The following is a 25,151-nucleotide window of genomic DNA, read 5'->3' on the forward strand; positions in this document are numbered from 1 at the left end:
ACCCACGTTGCCTCTTCGGGCTGTGCCCGGCCGGGCCCCATGGGAACAGGCCCGACCACCAGGCGCTCGCCATCGTGCCCCAACTCCGGGCCTGGCTCCAGAGCGGGGCCCCGGTGACCCACGTCCGGGCGAGGGAAATCTGGGTTCATTTCGTTGTAATTCCATAGAAGTCTTTGAGCTGCTCTTTGTCTGATCACTCACCTAGGACCTGTTTGTCTTGGGAGACCCTACCAGGGGGCATGAAAGCCCCCAGACAACATAGCTCCTAGGATCATTGGGACACGCAAACTCCTCTACCACGGTAAGGTAGCAGCTCAGAGAGGAGTAAGTCAGGGGTCAAGATTCAATTTAAAAAAAGGTCCTGCCAACTTGTATATATTTTTCTTCAAAATATTGTCTTTTTCATAAATAATGTATGTTAAAATCTTCTTGAGCCACTTTGCGATAGCATTTATTCGCATTTTTTTTTTTTTTTCAACAAAAATATTCATGTTGTTGTCACTTATGTGGGATCTGAACCGAGGATGTCGTTGTGGCTTGTGCAGCCCTTTGAGACACTTGTGATTTTAAGGCTATACAACTAAACATTAATAAACATTGAGTTGCAGGTTTGCCAACTGGAGACTGCATTAAGAACTGCACTTTATCATTTATTTCGAAATACTTCTGTTATTTGTCTAATTTAAATGCATATGCTCCACTTTGCTATATGCCTCGTTAGACCACACTATTGGCTTTGCAAGGCCATGTTAGGTCTAAACTAAACACAATAGATGCTAATCCACCTTTTTGTTAGAATTTTCCACATAAGAATCAATAATAGAACCAATAAAGAACTGAATTGTTAAGTAGAATCAAATGTGGAATCGGAACCCTAACAATCTAATCAATTCCCATACCTACATACAAGACAAATATACTGTTTTTATTTTACTCAGTCACAAAACAATGCAGGTGCATTTTTTGACTTTACATGCATCACCTAAGCTTGAAATGTGGACCATTTAACTTTTTATTTATTTTAATTTTAAATCAAAATAAATAACACTAAATAAATATATTGCTGCTCGAGTCTCACATGCCCAAGTAGGTGGGTGGCTCGAGAAGCCCCGAGGTTAGTTTGCAGTGTGCACATCGACATTTTCATGATCTGTCACAGTGTTGATGAACCTGTGGTTTAGTCGTTTAAAATCCAAGTCAGTGATAGCTGCTTGTAAAACTTCAGCTCGGTTTGCCCATCTGTGAGACTCAAAAAGTGGATTACCATGTGCCCGCAAGGCTACTTTTCTATTAAACAAGACATTTTATCATGTTTTAATATCAAAAAATGCCTCTCACCACAAATACTTATTCTGGAAAGTGTGTGTTGGGAAAATTTTATAATTTTACAAACTAAGTGCCTGATTTACAAAATGTTTGCATGTAGTAAAACACGTAGAAACTTGACAGCACACGCAAAGCTGATTGAGTAAATGTGTGCAAAGTGTATTGTGTCTTTTAGGTGATCAGAAAAAGGCGTGCAGTAGATTTTGGGTCTCTGTCTTTGTTTAGATGCAAAATATTTGCTTCTCATCAAAACGCCCACAATACTGGGAGAAGAAAATGCAAATATGAGTTAGCAGCACGCGCAATGTGATCCAGCAACACTCATCGTTTATTTTGCATTTTATTTACCACGTGCCAGAAGGATGTGCAAACTGACAGTTACACACACAGCTGCAGGATCAGTGCTTGAGCTTCTATAATGCCTATATAGAGTGGTACTGTACATGTCTCCTATTTGTTTAAAAATGTAGATTGCACATGCTGTTTACCACGTGGTATTTCGATCTTAGTAAATCAGGCCCTTAGAGTATCCTAATATTTTCCTAAAACTACATTTTAGAAACAGTTTAAAGTTGACATATAGGGCCTGATTTGCTAAGATCCAAATACCACACAGCAATTAAATAGTGTGTACTACAAGTGGGCAATAAGACAGCGTGCTCAATTGGAAAATGGGGCAGACCGCCTTATTTAAACAAGTATTTTGCATGCATAAGGGGCTTTTACCTCAGAGACACTTTCCTGCACATTCATGTTTATCACCTGCGTGTGATATGTTGAAGAAGCAGCACACATTTATAGTCTGTAATACCTTTTCCCAATACAACAGAAACATATGCACACACTTAATTGCGTGTGCGAGGCTGTGGATCCCATTACTAGCACATTAGTGCATCTGGAATGACAAATGTAAAAAAAAATAAATAAATAAAAAATCTGCGATGAAATATTTTTTTCAAGTTGAAGATATAGTATAGTAATGTTTCCTAAAAAAAAATAAAAAATGAATGGCATGAAAAAAAACGACAGAAGACAGAAAATCGCATCAATTGAATTTGCTTTAATCAGCCCCTTAAATCATCAAGCAGCTAAACAAATTATAAAAGGAAATTGCTGAATAAATGATATGTATGATATTTTTCTATTTCTGGCTGTCCAAAATTATGACACAATTGTCGATGGAAAATTTTTGTCCGTCCTTGGTCTGTTTGTGCAGCGTGAGCACTGATCCTGCAGCCGTGTGTGGAAATGTCAGTGCTCGCAAAACGGTGATAAGTGTTGCAAAATCATGAATTGATTTACGTGGACCCCGACTTAGCAAGTTGAAAAACTTTTTCGGGTATTACCATTTAGTGGTCAATTGTACGGAATATGTACTGAACTGTGCAATCTACTAATAAAAGTTTCAATCAATCAATCACATTTCGCGTGCAACATCTTACATTTTCATTTCCTCCTCCTGCAATTGCTGGGACACAAAATAGATTGCGCACCCCATTCTGCTCACTGAACATACTCCACTTCGCACACGTTTAGTAGATCAGCTTTGCGTGTGCAATCAGGTTTGCACGTGTTTTAGTACACGCACCTTTAGTAAATCAGGCCCCCACTTTTACCATCATATTTGTACATATAGTATTTGCTAATGTTGCTCTATTGTTGTCGTTGTGTTTGCTGGTTTTGTCTCTCTGTCTTATCCCCTTCTTGTCCCCACTATTTCCCCCTTTGACTCCCCTTTTTTCCTCTTTCTAGCCCCTCCTGCTTCGGCCTGGCTCCACCAAATGATAATATAAATACATTCAATAAAGTCAAATACAAATAAGGCAACAAGAGAAGTATCCCACACTGTAAAGTAAATGTGTACAGCCACTATGGGCATCTACATCAACTATATTTTTGCCTGAGAAGCTGGACAGGACCAAAAAAAACAAAAAAACAACAACAAGTAAATCAGGCCCATATAGTCAGCAGTCTTGAGCCATCAAGAGATAGTCAAATTCACTTGAGTTTGGCCAAGGAAGCTTCTTTTTGGGATAGGAACTCAAAAACACTCTAAGATGAAGTTGGCAACACAAATAAACAGGAGGGTCACTTCACAGAACACAAATTTAATTTACAATGTGACCAAAAGTGGCAAAACACAAAATACACATTGGACTACTGCTACGGGGATAATGAACAATAATTTTGGACATCATGCAATTATAGCAACTATTTGAGTGCAACACGGCATGCTGGGAAGCCAGAGGCAACCCCAGCAACACTACAATATTACTTAGGATTGACTAAGAATATTGTGCTTTTTCAACAGTATAAAATGTATTCTTGTATTACAGTGCCTTATGGACATGAGCTTTGCTGATTGTTTCAGTGTATACAGCACATGTATACACAAATATGTTAGACATCCTAGCCTACATAGAGACAGCCCCCAAAATGCCATTTATATTCCGTGATGCTTCTTCCACTAAGTGTGTATGTGGCTCTAAATGTACTTGCATTGCAAGTTACGGTACTGTATCTTTAAGTGCTATTTATCGTGTTTGTAAAATAAATAAACCCACAATTGCAAAAACCTAATAATTTCATTCTAGCAAACACAAATATACACCATTTTGCCAAAAGTATTTGGCCACCCATCCAAATATTCAAAATAAGGCGTCCTAATCACTTGGCCTCACAGGTGTACAAAATCAAGCACTTAGGCATGGAGATTGTTTCTACAAACATTTGTGAAAGAATGGGCCACTCTCAGTGATTTCCAGCGTGGAACTGTCATAGGATGCCACCTGTGCAACAAATCCAGTCGTGAAATGTCCTTGCTCCTAAATATTCCAAAGTCAACTTTATTATAAGAAAAATGAAAAGTTTGGGAACAACAGCAACTCAGCCACCAAGCGGTAGGCCATGTAAACTGACACAGAGGGGTCAGCCCGTAGTGCAAAGACGTTCTGCACAGTCAGTTGCTACAGAGCTCCAAATTTAATGCGACCCTCCAATTAGCCCACGTACATTACACAGAGAGCTTCAAGGAATGGGTTTCCATGGCCGAACAGCTGAATCTAAGCCATAAATAACCAAGTCCAACGCAAAGCGTGAGATGCAGTGGTGTAAAGCATGTCGCCACTGTACTATAGAGCAGTGGAGACGCCTTGTATGGAGTGATACGTCACACTTTTCCATCTGGCAATCTGATGGACCAGTCTGAGTTTGAAGGTTGCCAGAAGAACACTACATTTCGGACTGCATTGTGCAGAGTGTGAAATTTGGTGGAGGAGGAGTTATGGTGTGGGGTTGTTTTTCCAGGAGTTGGGCTTGGCCACTTAGTTCCAGTGAAAGGAACGTTGAATGCTCCAGGATACCAAAACATTTGACAATTCCATGGGATGGCACTTCAAGTTCAGATGTGAGTAAAGGCAGAGGGCCAAATACTTTTGGCAATATAGTGTATATCCTGCACTGATACTGCACATCCTTTGTATTGTCTTAAGCGCCACTTTAAAGCCAAATGGGCACACTTTTTTTTCCCTGTGCCAGGTTTTTTCCAACAGTGCTGCTAGTTTATAAAACAACAGAAATGTACAATTTGGAGGTTGTACTCTGCAGATTTCGTTTGCAGAATTTCCTAATATATTCTTGTGAGAATCCAAGCGGGAAGCTACTTGAGACAACACCTGGCATTTACATAATAAAGCAACATTGTGCCCTGTGGCTGAAATACAACGAAAAGAGTGCAAATTCAGCTATCGTCTTTATGATGCAACACATTTTTGGTTTGTAGATTTCAAAATCTCTCAAGGTGACTGTATTTTTATGGCGAGCATGTATGTGTGTGATGTTCCAAGTTCACCTCTAGACACAAAGGACCTCATTGATCTCTCTGTCATTCTCACTTCACGCACACACACACACACACACACAGGGATTTTTCCAGTCAGCGACCTAAACAAGACCACTGAGCATTAAAATAAAGGAATGAAAAGCCTTTTATCCATCCATCCCTTAGTTTCTCTCCTTTTCATCATGCTGCTTCTATTCTGCAGCATGTTGTTTTCCCCTCCAGTGGTTCACTTACTTTTACCAGCATGCTCCCCTGACTTTCTCGGTCTCTTGATTTCACAGACCCTGTTGTGCATTTGTGAGTCTTTATATTCATTGACACCTTGTTGCGCAACACAACCACACCCCAACTAATGTACTGTATTTACTCCAGATACAAACATTGAAACATAACAGGACATACGCAATTAAACTTTTAAGTATGTTTCAGACCAGTGAAACTACGTTGTGGTGAAAGTAAAATAAAAATGACATGGCTGGTGGTTATCACTGTTGTCCATATTCAATACGGTATTAACAAAACTAAAAAACTAAATTACTAAAGCAGACTTCCGTGGGGCGTTGAGGGTAGGGGCGGGGGTTCATTTGCATTTATCAACTTCTCAAAACTAACCAAAAACATTTTCAAGTTATGTAGAACAAAATGAAGTGTTAAAATTGTTTTTTTTTTTTTTTAAATCACATGACCCATATAAAAAAAGAGATGTGAGCGACATGTCTTCAAGATAATCATTGCAAAAATGTCTTTACACACAGGTGATGTCTGCCGCTGTTATGGGTCAGACACCACGTCACCAGGCGGAACATTTCTGGGTCAAATTCACCTGCTCATTCCTTGTCATTTTGTTATTGATGCAATTGTCAAACCTTTTTTAACATGCTGCAACAATCATTTTCAGATTTCCCTGTGCTGCTGTGTGTGTGTGGACGAGCAATCTAAAAAATGCCAATAACCGAAAACGCAAAATGAATTAGTCTCCAAATCAGCTTGTAATCCACCATATCCTCCTTGTCAATAAATCAAGTACACCCTCCTTGCAATTACCCTCCACTGATCAGGCCAGCCTGCTGCAGGGTGCATTGAGTTATGGTGCTAATAGAGCGGGATGTATCCCGGCCAGCAGGCAGCATGTTTATACCTGGATGGAGCTGCAGATTAATTTGACTATCAATCTAACTAACAGGCAGCAAGGGGAATGTTGACACCTGTGTATTCTGAGATGTCCACACAACTTCCCGTTCAAGCACACCAGCTACCTCATACTTGTGGCTGTTACTGTGGCTTGTGCTTGGTTTATTAATGCAATATTCTATTACATGAGTTAGTGAAGGCCCTCTACTGCTTTTGCTTTACTCTATGAGGTCCTTCTTAAATCTTTGAATTAGTGTTACACTCTTACAACATTGTTAGTAAATTTAGCCATAGTATAGCAACACTCATAAATCATGTTTCCATGCAGTTTATTACTGAAGTGATCCTCCCATCAATGTGACTCTCTATGTCATGGGTGTCAAACTCTGGCCCGCAGGGCAAATTTGGCCCTCCGTGTAATTTAATTTGGCCCTTAAGGCAATATCAAATTAACATTAGAGCTGCCCCGCCGCTGTAACACCGCATTCACTGCTAATACTCTTAATTGCCAACCCTCCCGATTTTCCCGGAAGAGTCCCAAAGTGCAGTGCCCCTCCCAAATTTCATCCTGGACAACAATATTGGGGGTGGGCCTTAAAGGCATTGCCTTTGGCGTTCTCTACAACCTGTCGCCACGTCCACTTTTCCTCCATACAAACAGCGTGCCGTCCCTGTCACATAATATATGCGGCTTATACATTCAGTCAAGTGAATGCCAGGCATACTTGGTCAACAGCCAAACAGGTCACACTAAGGGTGGCCATATAAACAACTTTAACACTGTTACAAATATGCGCCACACTGTAAACCCACACCAAACAAGAATGACGAAAACATTTTGGTAGAACATCCGCACCGTAACACAACATAAACACAACAGAAAAAATACCCTGAATCCCTTGCAGCACTAACTCTTCCAGGAGACTACAATATACAACCCCCTCTATCACCAAACCCCGTCCACCTCAACCCCGCCGCCGAAAAGAGGCATTCAATTTTTATTTAAATTTTGATATGCCATTTATATTTTTTGATTATTATTATTATTTGAAACTCGATTGTGCATGTCACTATAAAGTTATATAAGCCTTGCTTGTTCAATATTCAATGCAAAACTTGTTTGGGTCCCTATCAAAAGGTTAATTTGTTCAACCTCGGCCCGCGGCTTTGTTCGGTTTAAAACTTTGGCCCAATCTGTATTTGAGTTTGACACCCCTGCTCTATGTGCTTTATTACATAGCGCAATAATACTGTATAGTTTTAACATATTGAGTAGCATGAAACAGCGGGATCATACAGGGTGTTCTTAGAAATTGGAAGATCGCTCATATGATTTAAACACTAACAGGCAAGACATGATGACAAATATCCTATTAAAGGGGAATTGGATTTTTTTTTATTTCTGCCCATTGTTCACAATCCTTATGAGAGACAAAAAGACATACGTTTTTTTGTTGCAGTCTAATTTGTAATTATCGTCTCATTATAGGTGGCTAGCAATGCAGCTAATGGGACCAATCCTTTCTGCCTCTTAATCAATTTAAGAATGCACACAAATCGTCAACAATTCATCAATGTTCTGTAACCTGTATAAAAACCAAGCTGCAGAGACATTGTTATCGTCAGAACGAACACTGAGGAATTCTTTTTCTAGCGTACTAACAAATCACCTTGCAACAACATTACCCATAAGCCAGCTTCCGCATCAGCAGCTGAATGGCTTTTGAGTTCATAATCTACAACACAATGCGATACGACACCAATCTGTACTGACTGAAAAAACATCATATTACAGTATCTCTAAAGTATTAGCCCACATTTCATGTTTTGTTTATACACAGCTAACTCGACAGTATATGTATTGTTACTAACAAGCATAAAGTGCTGCATGTATCATGATCAATATTATCGTGACACAGTTGTCTGTTTGGTCAAGCTGTCCGGAAAACTTTTTTTCCCCAGTTGATTTAGGGTCAGCACACCATTTACGTCGGCATAGATTGGCTCCAAGTTCTACATCCGTGCCAATCCTCACTACCTAAGCTCCTATTCTAGGTAATACAGTTGCCATTTTCATTTTCACAAACACCGGATCTCGGCTCTGTTCTTTTATTTTTTTTCGACTATTTTTTGAAACCTTGGAGACATCATGCCTCGTCGTCCGGCGGTGCTAAGGCAGACATGGCACAGAGATGTATGGATAACCTGCAGATGCATTTGCAATGATAAAGTCAACGAAATCACAAAGGTGAGTGTTCCTGTTGTTATTGACTTATGTGCTAATCAGACATATTTGGTCGCGGCGTGACTGCAAGCTAATCGATGCTAACATGCTACGCTAATTGATGCTAACATGCTATTTACGCAAGCTGTATGTACATGTGAAACTAGATACCAACATTTAATGCAAAACAAACACTTACCAATCAACTGATTTAAGTTGCTCCAGTGTCACAAGATGCGAAAGTCCTGATCGTTTGGTCCGCACATTTTACCGGCGATGCTAATAAGACAGCCATGCTATGGGCCACTTCATTAGGTACACCCATGCTATGGCCGAATAGCGTCAATAGCTATTCGCTCAATAGCTTCAGTTTCTTCTTCAATTTCATTTTCGCTATCTGCTTCCATACTCCAACCATCTGTTTAAATACATGCGTAATCTGTTGAATCGCTTAAACCCCAGAAATCCGAGTCTGAATCCGGGCTAATGTCGCTATATCTTGCTGTGGTACCCACCATTGTTTGTTTGTATTGGCAGCACTGTATGACGTCACAGGGAAATGGACAGTCGCATCGCAAATAGCGAAAATCAAGCACTTTAAAAGCTTTTTTTAGGGATATTCCGGGAGATGTAAAATTTTGAAAAAAACTTCGAAAAATAAAACAAGCCACTGGGAACTGATTTTTTATTGTTTTTAACCCTTTTGAAATTGTGATAATGTTCCCCTTTAAATGGCATGTCTATTTGTTCATGTTCATTTGCTGTAGCTAAAAATATTTTCTAGTATGAATGAAATGATGTTGTCCAAGGTTAAGAGTTAAGAACAGCTAAAATATATTAACGTAACTATGTTTTTAGATCTATGATCTATGTTCAATTTCAGTTGTGTATTCCTTTTGAGTTCATTGAAAAGTCTGTCCTTTCTATTGAGCAAATATATACAATATAGAGGTTGCCGACTGTAGGGGTGTAGTATAGCAATGTTACAGTATTTCAACGGATTAAGTCCATACCAACTGATTTTGCCCCTCAGCAAAGGCCAACAATCACTGGCAGTGCAGTAGGTGTCATGTCCTTCATATAATTAGGTGAGAAGGAAGGCTTTGAAAGTTAGGACTTAGAATTGGCATTGTAGCACATTCAGTTTTCTTGGGACTCATTCCAGTCAAATACCTTTAATACATGCACATATATGACCAGTCAGGCTATAATTTCAGCCTAAATTTTGGTCAGAGCTAAAGTACCAGAAAATCACCACAGGGTACAATATTTGGATGTTGATCACAGACATCTGTTTTTTCTTTACATAGCTGTGAAAACATTACGTTTAAACAGTCATGCCTACTGCACAAGCAACACATTTTTATACGTCATCAAAAAAGAAGACCAAGTATTGATGATTGCTGGGCCAAATCATTGACCACAAAGGCTAATTAAATGATCACACCCTGCATTACAAAGAAGAGATCATTCTCACTAGGCTGCCTCTATTGAGTGACCTCTTTTCTTAAATGACTCATTGACATGAAGTGAACCACATCAATGGAATAGCTACATCAGGGATTCTTATACGAGCCATAAGTCAGGGGTCCACAAAATCTGTTTTGGAAAACATGAACTGAGTTATGGCAGATCATTAAAGGACAACATTATTAGGAACCAATAAGCCAATAAAACTACAATTCCAAGCTTTAGAGTTAGTGCATGTTAAACTGATGTCACTGCTGCTGGTCTGAATAACAAAATGGACAAATATTTAAGTAAATTCCCTTTTTCAAGGGATACAAAAGGCTAAAGCTACTAAGCTGACCAATATGAAGATCGTGAAATGGAGGTTGGTTTTATTGACAATGATGGATGCCCAAAATGTGTCTCGATGTTCGGTAGGAAAGTCATGAATTGTTTGCTTGTAGATTTACTACAACATGATTCTTGCTAGATTTCTGTGAAGACTTAAAGGCCTACTGAATTCTACCAATCTCATCCACTATCTGGCGTTCCAGCTGTCAATGTTTACGAACTGTCAAAACAGAAAAATGTGAGTTTGACGGGTGCAGCTCAAGGGGTGAAGTGTCGGTTCTATTTAATCGGACAACAGAACAAGCACATGCTAATGTACGTATATAAAAAATGGTGTATACAATTTTCAAACATGTTATGTAAAAACTCTAAAAGGCGCGAAACTATGTTAGAAATATCTGTTTTGATCAACCTGTATTGAAAACAAAGGTAATGATATTTTTAAGTGTATTCCTTAAAGGCCTACTGAAACCCACTACTACCCACCACGCAGTCTGACAGTTTATATATCAATGATGAAATTTTAACATTGTAACACATGTCAATACGGCCTTTTTAGTTTACTAAATTGCAATTTTAAATTTCCCGGGAGTTTTTTTCTTGAAAACATTGCGTAATGATGACGTGTACGCGTGACGTCACTGGCTCTTAGGAATATGAGCGCTGCTAAAAGTGGTCTGCTTTAACCACATAATTATTACACATTATTTTGGAGATCTGTGTTGCTGAAAATTTAGCATTTTGTTCAATTAATATTGGAGGAGTCAAAGGAGAAAGATGGCGTTGGGAAGCTTTAGCCTTCAGCTACACAAACACACGGTGATTCCTTGTTTAAAATTCACAGGGGTGAAACTTTACTATGGATCAGAGAGGACTTGGATCCCAACCGAATGTCAACTAGCAGGTTTTGGTGAGAAAATTGTGGTTAAAAAGTCACTTCTTACCGGATATCAGCTGAGCTTGTGTCGTCCGTACAGCTGTCGTCGACTTCCCTGAGAAACTGCGCGTCAACACCCGGCCGTGGACGTACACTTCTGACTATCAGGTACTGTTAAACTCACTAAAACACTAGCAACACAATAGAAAGATAAGAGATTTCCCAGAATTATCTTAGTAAATGTCTCTAAAAACATATCAATCCGTCTCAATGCAATCGCGTTTTTCTTTTTTTTTTTTTCTAGTCCGTCGCTATCAATATCCTCAAACACAAATCTTTCATCCTCGTTCAAATTAATTTGGAAATTGTCATTTTCTCGGTCCGGATAGCTGTTTTTGTTGGAGGCTCCCATTAAAATCAATGTGAATAAGTTAGGAGCCATCAACATGTGACGTCTTCGTCTGCGACTTCCGTTAGAGGCAGGGCTTTTCTCTTAGCACCGAAAGTTACGAACTTTATCGTGGATGTTGTCTACTAAATTTTTTCAGCAAAAATATGGAAATATCGTGAAATGATCAAGTATGACACATAGAATGGACCTGCTATCCCCGTTTGAATAAGAACATCTAATTTCAGTAGGCCTTTAAAATGAGAGTACCATTATTGTTTGCGAATAGAGCGTCTTCACGTGTCTCCAAATCAATTAATTTATTCACACCGTCACAATGGTCTCTGACAGTCTCATCCGCCCATCCATTTCCTAACACTTTTTATTTGAACTAAATTCAGCAAACAAAATTATCACAAAACGAGTTCATTTGAATAATTTCAGTTTTCTTACTATTTCTGTAAGATTTGAAAATTTAAATATCAATAGTTAATTTATATGGAACAGGTCCAAAGTACAGAGGTATTTTCGTCTTTAGCTGCGGTATAGCTCAGTTGGAAGAGTGGCTGTGCCAGCAACTTGAGGGATCCAGGTTTGATGCCCGCTTCTGCCATCTTAGTCACTGCCGTTGTGTCCTTGGGCAAGACACTTTACCCACCTACTCCTAGTGCCACCCACACTGGTTTAAATGTAACTTAGATATTGGGTTTCACTATGTAAAAGTGCTTTGAGTCACTAAAGAAAAGCGCAGTATAAATATAATTAATTTCACTTTAGTTATCCGTACCAAAAGAGCTGAATGGCCCAACAACTGATGCAATATTTTCCAAATTAAATTATGTTCCAGACAGGCAAAAATATTAACACATCTTATTGAGAATGATTATAGTTTTAAATGCAGAAAAAAAATGATTCATGTACCTTTAATTGAACATTAGTTCCATTAAGGAAGAGAGGAGGAGGATCTCAGCACCTGCCACACAGGTCAGACATTGAATATTGTTTATCCTGTGTTTAGTATTTTTTTTCTGTTTCAGCGCTCCATGCTTCCCTTCTTGCCACTTCCTGCTGGGAAGGATTAAAAGCTTGCCGGGAAGACTAATTAGAAAAGTTTATGTACCAGTGTCACCTGCCTTTCAACTCTGGTTCATTATTTAATGCTCATGTGTTTTATGCCACGTACGTATTCAGTTTTTTTCCACTTGTGTACTGCTGTGCTCCCTGTTTACTAACTTTTGCCTAGTACCTAATAAAGGGAACTTCTGCTGTGGACTTTGACTGCATTCTCTGCATCCTGAGATCACGCCAACAAAAGCTGAAATGCGCCATTGTGACATAGGGAGAGGAGAGCCACAAGTTATTTTATTTTGGGAAATTGTATTTCTCTGACCTTAGACAACTTTGTTTGGCCCCATGGTGATTTATTTTGCAGTCTTTTGAAAGAAAGCACAGAGACGCTCGCGTATGAGATTCTGCAAAACATGCAGGCAAACAGACTAGTTTGCTTCATTTTTTTAGCCGTACATTAAAGGGGAACATTATCACCAGACCTATGTAAGCGTCAATATATACCTTGATGTTGCAGAAAAAAGACCATATATTTTTTTTAACCGATTTCCAAACTCTAAATGGGTGAATTTTGGCGAATTAAACACCTTTCTATTTATCGCTCGCAGAGCGATGACGTCAGAATGTTACGTCACCTAGGTAATAAAGCCGCCAGTTTCTCAAACACATTACAAACACCGCATCTCAGCCATGTTATTTTCCGTTTTTTTTATACTATTTTCTGGAACCTTGGAGACATCATGCCTGATCGGTGTGTTGTCGGAGGGTGTAACAACACTAACAGGGAGGGATTCAAGTTGCACCACTGGCCCAAAGATGCGAAAGTGGCAAGGAATTGGACGAAATTTGTTCAAAATACAAGGGTGTGGGGAAAGCCGACGAAATGGTCAATCGTTTGTTCCGCACACTTTACCGATGAAAGCTATGCTACTACAGAGATGGCAAGATTGTGTGGATATCCTGCGACACTCAAAGCAGATCCATTTCCAACGATAAAGTAAAAGAAATCTTCCACCAGACCGCCATCGAATGTGCCGGAGTGTCTGCACATTTTACCGGCGGTGCTAAGGCAGACATGGCACAGAGATGCATGGATAACCTGCAGATGCATTTCTAACGATAAAGTAAACTAAATCACAAAGGTGAGTTTTGTTGATGTTGTTGACTTATGTGCTAATCAGACATATTTGGTTGCGGCATGACTGCCAGCTAATTGTGGGGCGGTATAGCTCGGTTGGAAGAGTGGCCGTGCCAGCAAATTGAGGGTTGCAGGTTCGATTCCCGCTTCCGCCATCCTAGTCACTGCCGTTGTGTCCTTGGGCAACACACTTTACCCACGTGCTCCCAGTGCCACCCACACTGGTTTAAATGTAACTTAGATATTGGGTTTCACTATGTAAAGCGCTTTGAGGCACTAGAGAAAAGCGCTATATAAATACAATTCACTTCACTTCACTAATCGATGTTAACATGCTATTTAGGCTAGCTGCATATACATTTGATACTATATTTTCATCCAGCATTTCCTTCCACCCACATTTAATGCCAAACAAACACTTACCAATCGATGGATTTAAGTTGATCCAGTGTCACAAGATGCATAACTCCTTATCGTTGGTCTGCACATCTTACCGGCGATGCTAAGGCAAACATGGCCGAATAGTGTCAATAGCTATTCGCTCAATAGCTTCAGTTTTTTCTTCAATTTCGGTTTCGCCATCTGCCTCCATACTCAAACCATCCGTTTCAATACATGCGTTATCTGTTGAATCGCTTAAGCTGCTGAAATTAGAGTCAGAATCCGAGCTAATGTCGCTATATCTTGCTGTGCTATCCGTATTGGCATCACTGGATGACCTCACAGGAAAATGGACGATGGCTTCACAGATAGCGAAAATCAGGCACTTTAAAGCTTTTTTTTCTTTTTTTTAGGGATATTCCGGGATGGGTAAAATTTTGAAAAAAACTTCGAAAAATAAATAAGCCACTGGGAACTGATTTTCATTGGTTTTAACCCTTGTGAAATTGTGATAATGTTCCCCTTTAATCGAGATGGTCTACGAAAGCTGAATCATTTTTAGGTTGGTATTTGGAAAAGTAATGGCATCATTGCAGATTTTTTTAAATGCGTATGAAAATATGTGTTTTTTCCTTGGTCTCAAAAAGTTTGAGAACCCCTAATCCACAGTGTACAGGTATCTCTAGCATTACACCACATTCACCTTTCCACAATTTTGTTTTCCAGCCTCTCTATGGCTTTCCAAGTCAGATTACATTTCAGAACACCTTAAAAAATATTGAATTTCAAAACAATAAAATGTTGTTTTTTTTCTTCCCCCTCAAAAGGCTGAGCTCAGGCTTTCAAGCTGGCATGAACTGGCACATGGCCCAAACTGGCATGAATATGGTTCCGAATCAATGGCTGCCAAGTCATTGAGAACTGCCAAAGACACTTCAAATGACCACTCTCTCCCATTACCTCTAACTCTCATACTCACTTTGTGCAGAATTGCTCACACTTGCTAGCTTTATTCCTAACATCTGATGAAGAGAAAAGGTTAAACATTTATCTCGCACCACTAAACACCCCTGTGACAACTACTGTATGTGCGAGTTTCTTTTGTGCGAGCTCCAACAGAAGTGTGCGCATGCTATAAAGAGAGACAGGTGGCTCAGTTTACTAGAAAGACCACTGGGGAGCAGCTGAGATGGAAGGAGGCTGCAGAGGAGCACACGTCCTCAGTAAACAGATGGCTAACATTAATCAGATGTTCATTGGAATTCATTGACAAAAGCTTAACGGTGTTACAGCCATGAGATGCGATAATATTTTAGGGAAGAAACGCTAAAACATATAGTGGATATTTGTAAGTATTCAATGTGGCAACAATTTGAGGAAAGCGCCAAGATTGTGTCCACCCACCACATTCTATTTTCTGAGCGAAGAAAAGACTCCTGAGACATACTTGGAATAACGTTATAATTTGTTCTTACTGTATTTGTTTTAAGTGACAATAAAGGTGATACAAGGGACTGCAAATATACTTTCTGTAGGACATAACCTGTGCTCCAAGATCATTCCCTCATGCTACACAATTTTCACAACATGTGGAGCGCCAATAAAAACACTAGCTGCGGCCCAAATATTATCCCCAGGTCTCACTTTGTACCACCCTGAATTAGAACCTTTGTACTTAAGTCAACATATTTCAAGTTAAAGTTAAAGTACCAATGATTGTCACACACACACACACACACACACACACGTGTCCTCTGCATATGACCCGTCCCCTTATTTACCCCCTTGGAGATGAGTGTAGCAGTAGTGGCCGCGCCCGGGAGGAATCATTTTTGGTGATTTTACCCCCAGTTCCAACCCTTGATGTGGAGTGCCAAGCAGGGAGGTAATGGGTCCCATTTTTATAGTCTTTGGTCTGACTATTAAACTCACGACCTCCCGATCTCAGGGCGGACACACATGTTCAAATTTGTTTTGCCACTACTAAATAATTTGCATCTATATAAAATGTGTTTTCTTGTTTATTCAAACACATATTTGTCAGCAGCCAAATGAATAAACAAATGTGAATGTAAACAAAACTTCAAAATAAAACAAATATTTAAATGCAAAGCAACGTTTTACCAAAGTGCAATTTTAGGATTACGATGTCACTTTGGACACTGAGCTGACAATATACAAAAGGCTCTCACTAATTATTGGCAACGTATTTGCAAGGTTGTTGCACCTCACTGGTTTACAAACATCAACCTCATCCAAAAAAAAAACTGGACACACTTTTGCAGCTTGGCTGCATCTCGAAAAGCTGTCGAAAAAAAAAAAAAAAAAATGATGAAAAGAAAGGGTAACAAAGAGGATCCTCAGTAAAGTCCAAAATTCCCAGTAATTGGATACGGTCATCATTCACAAGATAATTTGCATGTGCCATCTTAAAATGCACTCTGTTATTTGCTTGTGTATTGCCCATCCATTCATTTTCTACCGCTTCTTCCCTTTTGGGTAGCGGGGGGCGCTGGTGCCTATCTAAGCTACAATCGGGGGGAAGGCGGTGTACACCCTGGACAAGTCCCCACCTCAGCGCAGTGCCTGCTTGTGTAATGTTGCCAGTTAAATTGTCATTTCAGTTATTGTTAAATAGCAAGTTTTCTACGTGTTGTGTTTAATAGCAAACCTTCAATTTACATACATCTCAGCTTTACAATCAGAAAATACTGCAATGTCGCATTGATTTTTAATTTGCTTGTCTTATAACTTATTTTCCGTTTTGTAACTGCAACCTGGCTTTGTGGATTGTTTCCAGTCTGATTTTGACACATTCAGATTTCGATGTTGAGCAAGGTGGCTGTTGACATTTACTTAGGAGCTCTCACATTAACCAAATTGATTATCACCATCTTTATTATACTGTGGGTTTGACTTTTGTATCATTTTAAATCTTTGTATTTTGTTTCTATCCTCAGTTGTAATGGTAAACATCAGGGTCGTAGCACCAAAATCTAGGCCCCCATACACAAGAATCATGAAAGCCCCCAGACCCCATCCCAACCACACTTGATATATTTGCTTGCAATAAAAAAATCATTGCACGGTTTTGGTTAAAACAATTGTTTTTAAAAAGACACAAACCTTAATTATTATCTTTTTTTTTTTACATTAAATGACAATACAAAAGTTCTTCTCAAACTAATGGAATGCGGGCTACATCTAGTGGCATGCCAAATCACTTGATTAAAGTACAATATTTTATTTTTCTATATTCGAACAGTGTTAATGTTCAAACTGTGTGTAATGTTACAGTCGGCAATACTATTGAATATACTGTACGAATAAATGCAACCTTTGCCTTCTTTTGAATAAATACTTAGGCCTACTACTCTATTGTATTTTAATTTTGGTCATTATGGTTGTACATGGAGAGGCAAGAATGTTCTGAGGTGGTACTTGGTGAAAAAAAATTGGAGTACCCCTGAAATAGAGCATATCTTGAAAAAAACAAAAAAGAAAAAACCTTAAGAGTATTTTTTTTAAATAAAAGTTGGCTTTTTGCTTTTTTTTTTACAAAAAAGTGCATACACATAAAACAATACATTTCCAAAAAATCAACTTTAACAGTAATCATGAAACTGTCATTATTCACTGAAATTATTATAAATCTGTCAAGTTTTTCTTTACTTCATAGTCGGTTTGTACCGACATTTACATACTTTGATAATCTTTGAAATAAAAACGACTACCAAAAAAATGTCATTAGCATAATTTCAACAGCAATTCCTATGACATTTGTTTCTTATTACACTCAAACAACAATTCAAAATTACTAAAATAAAAAATAAACACAGTGGGCTTTTCTTATTGCACCTCATATACAATTTTAAATTGTTTTGCATTATATAGTCTGTCACAATCTAGGATTAGGTTGGAATAAAATAGAAAGCTATATTGATATTGTATTAAAAGCTTTGTGGCGTATGTTTGCCACTCTTGGTCTGTGCTTTTAAGACAAATCATTACTAAATACTAAAAACAATAGAGCTAAAAGTACACAGCTAAGAAATGTAGCAGGTAAAACACACATTGTTAAAGAGAAAAACTGTTAGAATTTGTAACACAACTTATTATTTTTTTTCTTGCATTAGTTTTTACTGTGTTATTTGGCGAAAAGCCGCTGCGTGCGCGTGTACGTATCTGTATATGCACAACAGGAGAGCGAAGTAACTACATTACCTTTAAACTCCTTGTGTTAGGAGTGCTCTTAGTAGCAGAAGTTGTGACCTCAAAAGGCAGAGTACAGCAGGCAGCATGCAGGTAAACAAGTATATAATGTCAACAAATTCCAATATACAAACAAATTCACTGAAAAACACAGTAGATCTGTGCATGAAAAAAGTAGTTGACAGAGAACTGACAACAAATTAAAGTAGTTTAAGCAAAAAGTAAAAAGAAAAACATTTGCCACAAACCATGATAGTTACTCTGGACACCAAACATTTGGAATGATCCTACAACCAACAAAGAAAAGGGACTGGCTTAAATAGCCCTCCAACACCAGGTGAGACAATCAGCGCAAACACGCCACAGGTGAGGAGGGAAGCGCTCAGAAAAAGAACAAAACAGGAAGTGGAACCAAAATAAGAGCATAAAACAGGAACTCAAACACAAAAACAGAAACAACACCCCAAAACTAAAATAGAAAGGCTTGGCGTAACTGTTTGTAACATAACTCCCCACCCCCACTTAAAGGACGGATTCCAGACATCCTAGAGAACACCACCAAAAAAACAAGTTCAAAATCACAGGAGTGTGAAGGGATGAGTTGGCGGCTGATCGCCAGACCAAGTGTCCTCGAAGCTACTGGGAACGGATCAGGTGGCGGGGATGAGTCAGATGCCGCTACAGCGGGCAAAGCGGACGTCCAGGGAGCGGCCACATTCGTGAATGCAAACGGCAGCCGTGTACCAGCAGCCCAAAGGGTCTGACGAGGCAGCGGAGTGTGGGTGCCAGACAGGTGGCTCTGCAGCAAGCGAGGAGGGCGAGGGCCAGACCAGTGACTGTGCGGCAGGCAAGCTGGAAGTAACAGAGGCTGCCGGACAGGAGCAGCGGGCATTTCTTACCTACTGCGATGAGGTGGCGACTTGTCCAGGGTGTACGCCGCCCTCCACCTGATTGTAGCTGAGATAGGCACCAGCGCCCTCCGCGACCCCAAAGGGAATAAGCGGTAGAAAATGGATGGATGGATGGATGGATGTTTTTACTTACAGTTTCATTGTCTTCTCCATTGCTAGTGATCACTAAGCCCGCCATCAAAAGTAGTTAGCGAAAAATCCATCTTTTTCTAAACATTTTAGGGTGTGGAGCAGGACTCTTCCTGGCACACACTCGAAGCGACTTCATCACAGGTTGAAGGCCCATAGCAGCAAAAAAAAAAAAAAAAAAAAAAGTCTCTTACTTGTTCAGATTTGAATAGTGTTCTGTGTTTAGTAATACAACCAATAACAGCGAATAGTGGGCATTTTGTCATCTTAACTACACATGCGTGCACATAAACTACAAAAAGACAGGCTATGTATTCAAAGGCAAGTGAGGATGCTTACACTGTATTATGTAACCAGCCTTAAAATCCCTACATACCCCGACTAATGGACTTGCACCATACATGCATTTCAAAATATGGGACATTTCCAGGGAAACTAAAATATTTTTGGCATAATGATAATTTTCATTCACACCTATTTACAGGAGAACACAACATTAACAAAACATTACACAATGAAATATATGTAATGGTAAAATAATTGCCATTTAAAGGCCTACTGAAACCCACTACTACCCACCACACAGTCTGATGGTTTATACATCAATGATGAAATATTAACATTGCAACACATGCCAATACGGCCTTTTTAGTTTACTAAATTACAATTTTAAATTTCCCGGGAGTTTCGTCTTGGAAACGTTGCGTAATGATGACGTGTGCGCAGGACGTCACGGGTTTTTAGAAAGTATGAGCGCTGCGCACACACACAGCTAAAAGTCGTCTGCTTTAACGGCATAATTACACAGTATTTTGGAGATCTGTGATGCTGAATCCTTTGCAATTTGTTCAATTAATATTGGAGAATTCACAGTAGAACAATGGAGTTGGGAAGCTTTAGTCTTTAGCCACAGAAACACACAGTGATTCCTTTTTTAAAATTCTTGGAGGAGAAACTTTCCTATGGATCAGAGCGCAGTCAAGCGAACATGGATCCTACCGAATGTCAACCAGTAGGTTTCGGTTAGAAAATTGTGGTTAAAAAGTCGCCTCTTACCGGATATCAGCTGAGCTTGTGCCGTCCGTACAGCTGCCGTCGACTCCCCTGAGACACTGCGCGTCAACACACCCATGGACAAACACCTCCAACTATCAGGTACTATTTAACTCACTAAAACACTAGCAACACAATAGAAAAATAAGGGATTTCCCAGAATTATCCTGGTAAATGTCTCCAAAAACATCGGAATCCGTCCCAATGCAATCGCGTTTTTTGTTTTTTTTTAACTTTTTTATTTATTTAAATTTTTTTCTAGTCCGTCGCTATCAATATCCTCAAACACAAATCTTTCATCCTCGCTTAAATTAATGGGGAAATTGTCGTTTTCTCGGTCCGAATAGCACTTTTTGTTGGAGGCTCCCATTAAAAACAATGTGAATATGTGAGGAGCCCCCACACTTGCGACGTCATCGTCTGCGACTTCCGGTAGAGGCGGGGCTTTTCTCTTAGCACCTAAAGTTGCGAACTTTATCGTGGATGTTCTCTACTAAATCCTTTCAGCCAAAATATGGCAATATCGCGAAATGATCAAGTATGACACATAGAATGGACCTGCTATCCCCGTTTGAATAAGAAAATCTTATTTCAGTAGGCCTTTAAAAACAAAGTGCTTCAGCTTTTGTTTTGTGCTGTCCATTCACCATACATTTACAGTGCGAAGTCTCTGATTATGTAGCAACATTCTCTCACTCATTCTTGTCTCCCTCCCTTTTATTGATGGACTGTGCTGTGTGAGTAACTCTCTCCTTCTTCTGCTCAGAGTAAAGTTGTGATATGCATTTGTTTTGGACCACTTTAATGTGGTCTACTTATGATCTAAAATAATTTGATGTTTTGTGGGCACTTTTTTTGTGACGGAACCCTCCTCCATGTGATGTCCCCTTTGGCTGCCTCTTCACCTGGTCACCTATATTGTAATTTCCTACTGACCGCTTATTGTCTACTGACGGCTATAAGTTAGCACCATACACTACTTTTTATTGAAAATGGCAACTCCAGGGGATTTTAGCATGCATGTGCATGTACGAGCCCGCCTGCACCCACAACAAGAGGATAGACAAAAAGAAGAAACTGATTGACTACAGCTTTGGGCTACAATTGTATATAAATGGCGGACTCGCGCAAAGCTCTTTGGGTAAACATCTACCTTATTAGGATATATCCACCGATGTGTCGCAATCGTCTCAAAAACGGCTTGTTTATTTGATATCTTTGCAATGCCTGGATGGTATCAATTCCAATTTTCGGGAGTGTGGGGAGGCGTGGTTTGCGGACCTGCAGCAAAGCGGGGTGTGGCAGGACCTGCTTCGAGATTAGCGACAGGTGCGTGGATGACACAGCTGAGAGTGTTAGTCTGATCACCTGTCGCTCTGTTAAGGGCAGCAGTCGGGAAAGAGAAGGAGGTTGTTGACGGTGGAGAACGAGCAAGAAACTTTAACATGGGTGAAAAGCAAACATTATGGAAAAATAAACCATTGTTCACAAAGATGAACACGGCTCTCATGTCCGTCATTGGCGGTCCACAGGACCCGGAGGAGCAATACCTCCACAGGGAGTTATGGGGATGCCTAATACAAAAAAAAAGGTGCCAACAGGTAAGATGGTTTTGCATAATATGACCCCTAAATGGGTTCATATGATTTTTTTCTACATGTAAAACATTTGTTGTGGTCTACATAACATCTAATGGTGGCTGTTTGGTCAACATTTTGCATTGATTATGTTTTACAGACCATCTTCGAGCTGTTTTCTGACCATCTCTTCAGGATGCATCATTTTGTGTTATTTACGTGACTGGACTTTGACTGCATCTTATCCCCGTTAGCCATGTTGTTGTTTTTAGCGCTTCCATATCAAGTCTACTGACTACTTTATGGTAGAAATGGTATCAGCGGAGGATGCATGTGCATGTACGACCCAGGTCTGCCCCACAACTAGAGGATAGAGAAAAAGTAGGAACTTATTGACTGCAACATCAGACTAAAATGGTGGTTTCGCGCAAGGCACTTAGGGTAAAACTTTACCATATCTGGAGATATCCGCTGAGGTCACCGATGGGAAAAATGTAACAAATGGGCCTAATTCCAAATGGCTTGTTTGGGGAAGGTTTGAAGGAAGGAACGGTTGGTTTATAATTATCTCCGCAATGACTCCATTGTTTGATTTCAAATTGTTGAGACTTATGCAGATCCCATCCATCCCATCCATTTTCTACCGCTTATTCCCTTTCGGGGTCACGGGGGGGGACTGGCGCCTATCTCAGCTACAATCGGGCGGAAGGCGGGGTACACCCTGGACAAGTCGCCACCTCATCGCAGGGCCAACACAGATAGACAGACAACATTCACACTCACATTCACACACTGAGACCAATTTTAGTGTTGCCAATCAACCTATCCCCAGGTACATGTCTTTGAAAGACATGCACCTGAAGATCCCAAATACAGAAAAACAGGTACCAGTTGATAAAAAAGTAGGTTTTGCATAATAGAGCTGGCTCTTCAATGGGATCGTTGCAACATAAATTTTAAGTAAATGTTTTAATTCATATGTGATGAGGTGGCGACTTGTCCAGGGTGTAGCTCGCCTTCCGCCCGAATGCAGCTGAGATAAGCTCCAGCACCCCCCGCGAACACAAAATGGACAAGGGGTATAAAATGGATGGATGGGTTTTTTAATTCATATATTTGTGTAAGCATTTTCTTATTTCTTCTTTAGCTCAGGCATTTTGGATGTAAATTGATGATTTTTAAAAAGCAGTTAAGTACTTTGTGTGTGTGTGTGTGTGTGTGTGTGTGTGTGTGTGTGTGTGTTTTTGCATGCATGTGTGTGTCTATTACTGATTGTCAGTGCATTAATTAACCAACCAAGGAACAGGACAAAAAAAATAACAAGAACAGAGTGTTCAGATAGGCAGAGTTGAAATGAAAAATGTAATTAAACTGATTAATCATGCCAGTATTCTCTTATTTCGATTGAGCCGATAAGTTATTTTGAAGTGAAACACGGCACGTTTTACATACATACGAAAAAAAGAGCAAATTCAAGGTAATTTATTGATTGAAGAGAAAATAACCTGTAACCATGTATGGCAGTAGTCTGTGTTCTCATAATATATAAAAAACGATGGTACTGTAGGTTGGTGTGTGTGTATGTGTGTGTGCGAGTAAGAGTGTTAATAACAGACCCTGAGACAATGACAGACACCAAACCCTAATTAGGTTGTCATGCTGAGAGAGAGGGCGAGCGGCAGACAGAGAGAGAGAGGGCTTATTAAGGAGGATAGGTGTCAGGCTCTGGCAGGAATAGGAGGTGGGTGGAGAACACGGATGGTGGGGGTAAGCGAGGGGGAGTATGATGATGGTGTAAAAGAGAAGTGGGTGCAGGCGTGAATATTCGGCCAAAGATATACTGGGAGGGAGATGAACCAGGAGGCAAGATGCAGTGGATGAAAAGGGAGCTCGATGTGCAGAAGATGGGGCGATGGAGGCAGCTGGTGAGATGAAGGCAAAGCAGATTAGGTGTGGAAGAAAAAGGGAGTAGGGAGGAGGAGAGTAGGTTGTGCAGAGGAGGAAGCTAAAAAGGATCGGATGGAGAGGGAGGATGGTGATTTAGGGTGCAATGCAAAAAAGGCTACTTCACCAAAGTGAAGTACAGGTTTGATGTGAGTTGTCAAAAAGGCTCCCTCTAGTGATCCTTAGTTTATCTAGGAATATAGGATAATATAGGATATCACACAATTTCCAGTTATTATACACACCATTATTCTAAATACACATCCTCCATCCATCCATCCATTTTTTATTGCGTATTCCATTTGGGGTCGCTGGAGCCTATCTCAGCTACTGTCCAAAGTTTGTTTGTGACGAACCCCAAGATGCAGAGATGGAGGCAGGCATGGAGTAAGAATACATGATTTAATTTAAATACTAAGACAAAAACTAACAAAAGGGTAAAACCAAAAGACGCGTACGTGGGCGGATAACAAAATAAAGGAGCTTAGCATGTAGCAAGCAGGAAAACAGAAGTCGTAACGTGTAGTACAAAACAAACATGGGAGCGGGGAACAAAAACCAATAAGTTACAAACCACTATCAAATATAGCTTACCGCAACGCTAGAAAGATACGACATGATACGACTGGTAGCAACGACAAGAGCGACATCGACAAGACAATAATCCAGCACTCGACTGGAGGAAAAAACAGGTTCAAATAGGAGCGGGCTGATTAACCCAGGTGTGGCCAGGTGCCAATCAGCCGCAGCTTAGGGGAAACAAAGCACTCAGGGAGACAAACAGGAAGCTGAACCAAAATATGAGTGCTGACAGGAACTAAGGACAGGAAATACTAAACACACAGAGGAGAAATTAATACACAAACAAACTGTCAGTGGCAAGCCTGACAGCTACAATCGGGCGGAAGGCGGCGTACACCTTGGACAAGTTGCCACCTCATCACAGAGCCAACACAGATAGACAGACAACATTCACACTCACATTCACACACTCGGGCCAATTTAGTGTTGCCAATCAACCTATCCCCAGGTGCATGTCTTTGGAAGTGGGAGGAAGCCGGAGTACCCGGAGGAAGCTCACGCAGTCAAGGGGAGAACATGCAAACTCCACACAGAAAGATCCCGAGCCCGGGATTGAACTCAGGACTTAC

General features: G+C 40.0%; 1 protein-coding gene across 3 annotated transcripts in view; it reads right to left on the reverse strand.

The window, feature by feature from the left end:
- il1rapl2 (interleukin 1 receptor accessory protein-like 2) overlaps nucleotides 1–25,151 on the reverse strand; it is a 761,422-nt gene that overhangs the window by 241,363 nt on the left and 494,908 nt on the right. The window contains exon 1 of one of the 3 annotated variants that reach the window (XM_061901659.1): nucleotides 18,399–18,659. The exons of the other annotated variants lie outside the window; for them this stretch is intronic. The gene's annotated coding sequence lies outside the window, so the exon portion shown is untranslated. Of the gene's footprint in view, nucleotides 1–18,398; nucleotides 18,660–25,151 lie in introns of those variants that run through there. 3 annotated transcript variants of the gene reach the window in all.

This window comes from Nerophis ophidion, linkage group LG05, assembly GCF_033978795.1.
Source record: "Nerophis ophidion isolate RoL-2023_Sa linkage group LG05, RoL_Noph_v1.0, whole genome shotgun sequence".
Lineage (NCBI taxonomy): Eukaryota > Metazoa > Chordata > Actinopteri > Syngnathiformes > Syngnathidae > Nerophis > Nerophis ophidion.